The sequence below is a fragment of the Alligator sinensis genome, unplaced genomic scaffold, assembly GCF_000455745.1.
Source record: "Alligator sinensis unplaced genomic scaffold, ASM45574v1 scaffold84_1, whole genome shotgun sequence".
Classification (NCBI taxonomy): domain Eukaryota; kingdom Metazoa; phylum Chordata; order Crocodylia; family Alligatoridae; genus Alligator; species Alligator sinensis.
In genome coordinates, this window is record NW_005842268.1 from 521,785 (window position 1) to 531,449 (window position 9,665).

General features: G+C 45.5%; 1 protein-coding gene across 1 annotated transcript in view; it reads left to right on the forward strand.

Moving 5' to 3' along the window:
* Positions 1–9,665, forward strand: part of WASF3 (WAS protein family member 3) — a 162,841-nt gene that overhangs the window by 58,440 nt on the left and 94,736 nt on the right. The window contains exon 2 of the mRNA XM_025209097.1: positions 1,105–1,192. The gene's annotated coding sequence lies outside the window, so the exon portion shown is untranslated. The remainder of the gene's footprint in view (positions 1–1,104; positions 1,193–9,665) is intronic.

A 9,665-nucleotide genomic window follows, 5' to 3' on the forward strand; every position in this document is an offset into this window, starting at 1 on the left:
GGTGCTATGGCAGATTTGGGGGTGGCTGCAGTCCCCTCCCAGTGCTGCCTGTTCTGAACGCAGCCTGGTCCAACCCCCCTGTCAGGAAGACCCCAGCGCAGCCCTGGTCCTAGCCTGCAGCAACAACCTGCCTGTCCTGCTCTGCACAGTTCTGGGGGCGCATGCATCCCTGTCCCCCCATGCAGAATGAGCCGTGGCTGTCCCATGCCCCACCCTGCCCTGGCTGGGCAGCACCTGCCCCAGCCCCACTTCCTTCCTTACTGCAGGGGCCTCATTCTACCCCTCCCACGCCCCTTCCCTTCCCCTGCTTTTTCCACCACAGCAGACAACCAGCTGAACACTGCTCTACAAGCTGCTGGGTTGTGTATCGGAAATCGGATCAGTATCAGCCGATATACCTCCTTAAAAATTGGCTATTGGTATGGACCCCTGAAATCTCTATCAGTGCACCCCTAGTCTATATGTTTACAAGTCATTACTTTTAATGTGACAGCTTCTTTCGTTTCAATCTGTCTGGCAGAATTGTCCTAGTCTTTTTAGTAGATGGCACTCCTTTTTTCCCTCCCCCAGCACCTTGAGCTTTATAGATAGCTTTATAGATACAAAGGATGAAGCAGCCTCCCAAACCATTCAAGTGACACAAAAGATGTATAGTGCAACCCCAAGAGACACTACTACCAAAAGATTATAGGCTGAGTCTGTGCCTAAAATGGGCAGAAAATTGTTTTTGATATCTGATGGCTGTAAGTTAAGTACAAAGTACTTACTCTTTTACAAGTATACCAGTTACATAGTTCTGGGATGTATGTGTGTATGGCTTCAATCTGTTGATAGTGAAAGCTAAAGATCTTTGCTTAACACAGAATGTTGACAAGAGACTTGACTTCATTCCTTAAAGTTAAAAAAGCTTGGCTGGCTTTTTTACAAAGTTTGAGGGCTGAATTTCAGAATTGGATCACTTTGTATGCACCTCTGAAGGGCTGCTTAAATTGGTAGATGTTGCACTTTTCAACGTACACCTTTAGTTTGATATTCCATTTGGAGCAGAAGGGTTTAAATACAATTTCTATACTGATAGGGTTGTTTGTTTGTTTGAATTAACAGATAAGAGGATCTGAATGTGCCTGCCTGTTGCAGAACAGATCTTACTTGGTGAACAAGAATGTTCTCTTGTTGCATCTTCTTTTAAAAGGTGAGTAGTTCATGGAAGCTGCTGCTTTCTTACAGAGTGTGCATCACCATCTAGCTTCTGTTTGGGATTTGAAAGGTTTTTTATTTTTAATTGTTACAAATAACTTTGTAAATTGAGTTAGGAATCTTAGACTTTGACTATTTGGGAAATACTGAAAAGACTTTGAGCTGTAATTACAAGAGGTTGGGGAATGACAACTAGACTTCTCTGAAGGTGTGTCTGTGTAGTCCTGAAACAATGTCAGAGGTGCTGCTAAATCAGGAGACCACTGACTATTTAAATTTACATAATGAACAACCAGGAATAAAGTTCTTCTGGCTTTCTTATACTAAGGTAGCACATCTTAAAAACTACAGATTATGTGCAAGAAATAAGGTGATGTGATCTTAACTGGCATGTTTTCTCAGTGACAGATATAACCAAATTTGTCACATTTAGAAACAGGTTGGCAGTTCGGTACAAGCACTTTCAGCTCAGCAAATTCTTATATTCACTGATAATAAGCTAGTGATCAGGAAGAATTTTTTGTGTGTGGGAGTTTGTGATGATTGCTGATTCTTTTTTCTTACTGCATGAAAAACATGGTGCTCTGACATCTCTTAGGCATTAGAGTCTATTACTAACGCTTGCTGTTTTGTGAGTGCTGACAATGTTTAGCATTATATCAATTGCAAAATATAAACACTGTGTGTCATGAAATACTTAAAATCAGAGAGAGAAGAAAAGACTTATTGGAATACTCAGAAGGGGCATCAGCACAGAAAAATGTGTACATATTTAAATATATTTGTTTCTCTTGGATACGGGGGAAGAATTGAATATTTTTGAGTGATAGGAAGGAAAGGGTGGTTGCTTGGCAGTTTGGGATGTGACCCAGGAAGAGTAGTACAGATGGGAATGAAGGTGTAGCGGGACAGGGGAATGTATAAAGCATCGAAGCTGATGTTATCGGTTTAAAAAAATAATTGACTGAGATCAGGGTAGCTTATGCTGTTCATTTGATCCTTTATGGAGAAAGAGACTGTTGAAATAGGCATCAAAATGGTAAGTTTAATAAGTGTCTTGCCTTTCCTTGTCTCTGCTATACAGAATTAAAATTATCTGTATTTTAAAGATATCCAATTCTTTGTAAATCTGCCCTTTTCAAAGACATCCAAGTGAGGATGTATCACGAAGAGTAAATCAGTTCCCAGCAGGTTATAAGTAAACAAAATGACCACATGAAAGTTTTCAGCAAGGGCTGAGAAATCCTCCTCCAGTGTTATATTTCAAAATTAGACTAGTCCTGGATTATTGTAGCACTTTTTATTCGATGAAGCACTGCAATGCTTTAAATAGATGGTCTTGTTATATTCTGTGTTGTTTGCTTTCTGAAAACATAAAGTGGTACACCAGCGCAGCAAACATCTGAGGTCAATGCCAAGTTGCCTTTCCACAATTTTTATACCTTCCTGATCTTGTGGGTAAAGAGTTGAGAAGTGCTTTAGCATACTCTAGTCTTGTAATTTACAGCAGCCTCAGATTAGTTCCAAATTCTGAGAACTCGTAAATGCTCTGTATGAGCCCATGTACCTTATGCTGGAGATTTAAGTTAGGGTGTTCTTGTTCTTTTGTACCACTTCCTTATTGGGGTTAGACCTCTTTTCCATTCTTTCTGCCAGCCTGAAAAAATTAAGCTACAAATGGAAATCTTGGAAAATTCTGTCAATGTAACATGAACTGATTGAATTGACTATTTAAAAAGCAAAAATGTGCCTCCAGATCTGTGTGTGGGGTGGGGGTGGGGGTGGGCTGCCCGCTGCAGGCTTGGGCTCCCACCCTGCTGCCCTCCCTGGGGCCTCTGCAGTCCCAAGGGTGCAACTCAGCACTGTAGGGCAGAGCAGAGTAGGGCTGTGCTTGAAAGCTGCTTGCTGCTGCGATCTCCATGCTGCCCTGGTGAATGCATCCTATGTGCGTAAAGCAGCAGTGAGGGACACAACTGTGTGTTGCAACCCCCGCTGCTACCGTGTGGACAGGGGATGCCTCACCAGGGCAGTGTGGAGCTTGCAGCGGCAAGCAACTTCCTCATGCAGCCCCGTTGTGCCATGCAGCACCAGGTCACACCTGCTGGGCTGCGGTGGCTCCGGGAAGGGCAGCAGGGTAGAAGCCCTAACTCGTAGTGGGCAGCCTGCACCTGCCCTCACCTTGTGCACAGATCTGGGGGCATGGGTCCTCTTCCCCCCCCTGCCCCCCATGAGTGTGCACAGTGGTGGGGAATTGACCTCACCCCCAGCCCTCCGGACAAGCCTCCTGTGGCCCTCTCCTGCTCCCAGCCAGGGTGGTGCGGCCATGCATTACAGCCCCTGCCCCAAGCCCATCCCTACTGGGCAGTGGCCCTAACCCCAGCCCTGCCTAACTCCTTCCCTCCCTATGGGGGCTTTAATCCATACCCCTCCCCCCCAGTTTACCTGTGAGAGCTGCTCTCCAGGCTGCCTGACAGCGATGTGCATATACATGCACATGGTGCCCCCTGCCTGACCCACCCTCCTCCTGCTCCCCACAGCCCTCTGCATGCTGGAACTGTCAGCTTGCAGAGAGTTGTTTGCAAAAGTGCAAAATCTGTGGGTTTCTCCGGTAATATGGCAAATACGCATTTTCCTCTGTTAAAGGGGGAAATCCGCTTTTTGCTCCATTTTTCCACAGGAAACGGAAAACCTGGATGCCTGCTGATCAATTAAGTGACAACTCTATATTCAAACAAGACAAAAAAAAATAAGTGCAGTCCCAGATTTACACCATTTTATACAAACAGTTCATTACTTAAAATGATTTTGGTCTGTTTGTCATTGTGTTATGATATTTTTGCTTAATCAAGTCTGTTGTGGTTTTGTCATAAACTTGATCACTTGTCTCTTTTCCTCTAAATTTCTCATCTTCCACCATGGTGCATTAAAAAAACCACAGATAATTGTCAAGGTACTCACCCTGTAATATGCAAATGATGATGAGCCTAAAGGCTTTTTATATATATGCACATGTGAAAAAATTTCATAGTTTCTAGGGTGGGAAGGGACCTGAACAAATCATCAAGTCTGACCCCCTGCTGCTAAAGTGGTTAGTATTGAACTAGAAACTGTCCAGTTTGACAGTCTTTTCACAAAGGTTTGTCTCATGTGCTGTCTCGGTGAAGTCAAATACAAAGTTATTTAACCGAACAAGGTTGTAGACTACAAAAATCTTTACCCAAAGAAAATTTGGGGTCACGCAGTCAGGAAAGACATATCAAGTGCAGGGTTCTAAAACTTCCATTGCCCAGACTGAGGGCTCAGCCTACTAGCTGAATTTGGAAAATTCTCTAACCAGTCACTAATGCAGTTTCAAGTAATAAGTACTGTTTTACATCACTGTACATTATATTTACATAACTTAATGTACAGACATTAAGTATGTCTGTACATACTTAATCAATTTTATGTTTTAATAAATTTCAGCCATAAATTTAATTATTGTACTTTTCCGTTCCAGGCCTCACTCTGCCTTTTTTTTTCTAAATCTCTGATTGTATGGACAAACAAATCAATTAAAGCAAATTGAAAGGCAGCAGCTGATGTGTGCTAAGTCCCTTATTAGGAGTAATTGTCCATCTGCGTGCTTTTACCAGACAGAAAATGAAAACTGAATTGGGGCAGTTTAATGTTCAATTAGAGAGACTATGAAAGACAAGTTGCCTTGGTTTAGCTTTCATATACTGTGGGGTAAGAATGTGCAGATGGACAGTTACTGTGGAATGGTGCTGACATCTAGTAAGTTCCTGCCCTTCTTTAACACAGTTTGTTTGTCCAAACCCTGAGTCTGCCTTTGCTTTTACTGTCTTTTTTTTTTTTCTTCCCTTCCACTTGAAAGTCCAGCAGACCCAATGAGTCTTGCAGACTGACTGCTTGTGATGCAGAGAACTTGATTAGTTTAAAATGCCTTCAGGTAATGCTGCTTAGTTCTGTTAATTTATATCTTTACCCTCTTATTTCTCTTGTCATAGTAGCCAACAAAAAAAAATCAGTAACAGTGATAGGAAATGATTGGGTTACTCTGGAAAGAATATTTATTCCTCATGAGTTTACAGTTCTTCATCTCATTAACAAACACTGAGGACAAAACAAGATTTCACAGTTGAGAGTTTGCTGAAAAATTGCCTAGAGTCTAGCCAGCCTGTTGTCAGTGAAGGGAAATTGTTGGGGATGTCTGCTGGGCGTATGGTGTTAGACACAGCTAATACTACTTCCGTATGTATGGCTGTATCCTTAGTAATCAGATTCTCTTGGATGTAACACTGGCAAGATCTGCAGGCGACAGTGAAAGATTTGCTTTCTAAGAGTATTGGTCTTAGTGAAAAGACAAATGTCTCCCTCCACATATTAAGATTCCTAGGTTATACTTTGCTTCTGAAGAGTCCGTACACCTCAAACAGAAAGACAGAGCAGCTTTTAGGAACAACAGAAATGCTGTTTTTACGGATCACCATGGAAATAACAAACGGTGACAACCTTGTATGCCTTCTTAATGTGTCTTCGCAACCACATTCATCAGTAAACATCAATTTTGATGAGACTCTCTAGAGTAGCACACCAATTTTCCTGTCAGATACAGCCTCCCATTCACATTTTTCATTCCTTTGTGGTGGATGCCTCCACCAGTTCTTCACAGCATCCTGTTTTACAATGACAGACAAATGGATAATGAAAACTGTTTCTCAGGCTTATACATGCACTAGTTAATTCCAGCCCTCCCCACTTATCTGGATTCAGAGGCCACATTCAGAGCCTTCTCTGAAAATGTGGAATTGGGTGTAACTGAGAGAACACAAGGAAAAATGTCTTTGTGTATTTTGGTTATCTGTCTCCAAAAATGAAGGCAGGTGGGGCCCATTTTGGGTCTCAGCAGTTTTCAACACCTGTATATGTCATCTGAGATTTAGATAGGTTGCTCAATTTTCAATTTCTTTACTGGATTGAGGAGAATGTGGTGCTTAACATGAAAGATTAATATTTTTCACACAATACAATTTGGTTTCATTGATATATTTACAATTTAAAGCAATTTGGAAGCCTACTAGTACCTCTATCATTATAGTAAAATGAATTCTAAATATGTGTACACTTTGGCATTTGCTTTTGTTTGTTTTTTTTTATCATAGAAAGATCAGAGCTGCCCCTGCCCCCTTTGCTCACCAGGATGTGGGGCACTGAGCAGTACTGGGATGCCAGTGCCCTGCCCCCTCATTGCCAACCCACAGCCCTGCCAGTGCCTCTCACTCCTGACCTGCAGCCCCTGCCCTGCCCCCCAACTAGCTCCCTCCAGGCAGCAGCTCTGTCCTAGCACCAAGACATGAGTCCAGCTGCAGCTGTCCTACCCACTGCTTTGTGCCTCTGAGCAGTGCTAGCCCTTACTGTTCTGCTCCCTGTGCCCAGGGCCCAGTGATCCCCATGCTGTTCCTGGGAAGTCCTTGAATGGGGCTCAGGGACAGTTGGGCAAACCCCTTCTCTTCCAGGCCAGCCTTCCCCTGCACAGGCTATTTTAGGGGGGACAGGGGGCTCTAAGCCCAGCTCTGGTGGCCTCTCCTAACCAGAGCACTCCCCCATCTCCGACCTACATCTCTCTCTCTCTCTCTCTCTCTTACACACACCCCTGCTGCCATCTCCACCCCTTCCCCCAGCCTGACACCCCCCCCGCCCCGAAGTGGCTTCTGCGACACGGAGCAACACCCCACCCGACAGAATGTCCCAGCACCAGTGTGGGCATGGGCAGTTGCCCCTGCAGCCTTGGCTCCCACCAGCAGGTCCTGTCCCAGCTGGCGGCTTGGCACTCAGGGTGTGAGGTTTGTGGGGGATGTGGGGTTTTGGAGGGCTGGGTGTGAGGCTTGTGACGGGGGGTGGGGGAGTGTGGGGTTTGTGGGTGGATTGTGCGGGGACTGCGTGGGAAGCGTGGGTCCCCCGCCTGGCACACAGCCCCCCTTGCAGCAGCAGGCTGTCAGGGTGCATATGGCCTGCTGCTAGTAGAGACCTCTGGCAGGGCTCGGCGCTGCCTGAGATCTGGGGGCTCCATGTGGTGCATGGCACTGGCTTGGCCCACTGACATGCACCTTCACACAGGACCAGGCCGGCTCTTACTGCCACCCAGGGCTCCTGGCACTGCAGGCAGGAGCCACACATCATTGGGCTGGGCTGGCTCCTCCCTCTATGTGCATGTCATTGGGTTGGGCCAGCTCCATGGAGGATCAGCCTGATGGCACATGGAGGCCAGGGGGTCTCTGCCAGCAGCGGGTCATGAGTGCCCCGATGGCCCACTGCTGCTGGGTGGGGGGAGGGGGTGTGCTGTGCGCTGTGGGGAGTGGAGCCTGGGACCCACTCCTCCCACACAAACCCCTCCCCATGTCTCTGCTTGTCTGGGTCTGGGGCACTGCTGCCAGCTATGCCCCACTTTTTTTGCTTCAGTGCGACAGGCATAGAGATGTTTTGGCTGTGTGCTGGAGTGCCTCTTTGGAGGACTCAGCCTCTGTTGCTACAGGGCATGCTCCAGGAGCATGCCCTGTGCAACTTTTTTCCTGTGTGGGTGGGGTTTTTTGGGGCTTTTTTTTTTGTTTTGTTTTGGTTTTTTTTGTTCAAATATGCAGCACAGGGAACATTTTTTCATTTCTAGTGTGCCTCTAGTGGTGTCTCAAACTGCTTTGAGATGCTGCAACAGGCACGTGCTCGCTTGTCTGAATGTGGCCTGATGGTTGCTCCGATTATTTTCAGTTGTCTCACCTCTGCTGTTGCTGCATGCGGTCTCTTTTCACAGACTCTCCCCTGCTGTACCTCTCTCCCTCAGTACCCCAACCTCTCTCCTGCAGCTCTCTGGCCCTTGGCACCAAAATTTCTCTGCTCCCTCTAGGAGGTACTCCTATAAGATGGAAAACTGTTTTAAGCTGGAACTTTTTTCTGGTCCTTTTGAGATTCCATTTCTGATAAGTTTCACTGTATACATTTCCACCACTTCCGTTGCTGCCAAGATCCTGTAAAGAGATCAAACAGGATAGAGCAGGGGTGGAAAATTATTTTGGGCAGAGGGCCGCTTACTGAGTTTTTCGGCAAGCCATTGAGGGCCGCATGACAGGCAGCCCAGGGCAGATTAATCTTAATTTTCTAAATTTTTTAGGGGCCCCATGGGCCAGATAGAATGGTCTGGCAGGCTGCATCCAGCCCCCAGGCCGCATTTTGCCCACCCCTGGGATAGAGCAAGTTATTCTTTTGCCCCTGACGTGGGAAAGGCAGTCTTTTCCCACAGTCTCTTCAGCTTTGCCACATCCTTGCCTTATCTTACTTCTTAGCTGGGTTCCCCAATTCAAGACAATGAAGGGATATGTTATCTTACTCTTCCTTCCTTCTACCAAACAGCATAACATTTGAATGGGTTGAGAAAGATTACTCTATTTTCTTGAATATAAGATGACCCTGAATATAAGGCAACCTCACAATAATTAGGTTCTATATATGGAAAATGTATACATTTGTTACAATTTTCCACATATATAATCTGATTATTGGAGGTTTACCTTGAATTTGTCCCCTTCCCACCGCTACATAAGGGAAAATAAATCTGGGGGGTCAGGTAGTCCCCTTGCCCTCTGCTCCCCCCCAATTACTTCCCCCATTCCTTACTGTCAGACCTTGCTCTCCCTGAGCACATGGAAGTGAGGGGCAAATTTGAAAACACTGCCCTAGAAACAAGCATGTCTGTAGTAACTTGTATATAGGGAAAATACTACAGGTACCCATAGACTTGGTTCATCCAGAACTGATGCAGTTTACCTCTTTTGAAACTGCTGCAAGTTTTAGCATAGGTACTCCATAAACACACTTTTAAGTAGCACTTCTGTACCCACTTGTATATAGTACAAACTATGCATGACATCAGTCAAAAGCCAAAAGATATACCATATAGTTCACTGGCCTGGGACCCTGCAGACACAGCAGTTTTTCAAGCCGTGGAAGACCTCACAGCCCAGCCCTTCTCAGTATGTCTGTGTACTCCAGATACTGCGCCTACAAAGGAGCCATGTGCCAATTAACCCCTCACTCATGACTGGAGCAAGGTGTTCTTGTCGTGAGTCCTGTGATCCTCCAAAAATTTCTGTGCAGATTAGGTGCAGGGAAACCTGGTTCAGCTCCATCTCATGGAAGGTGGGGCTACAGTAAATCATGTGATAGACTGAGGGGGGGCAACAGAGGGATTCTGGGTAAGCTGTTTCATATCCATTCAGTGATGTTTGCCAGACATTTAAGCCTGGTTAAAAAAATGGGACTCATTGGAAATGGGAAAGAAAGGTACAGCTCAGCTGTGGGAGTGAAGAGGAAGTCTAAATATATTCAGTGTAGTGGCTCACTGGAAAAAAGTTGGTGTTGAGGGGGCCTGCATGCAGCGGGCACTACCATATATCTTATTCTGTGGTTTTAAGTAC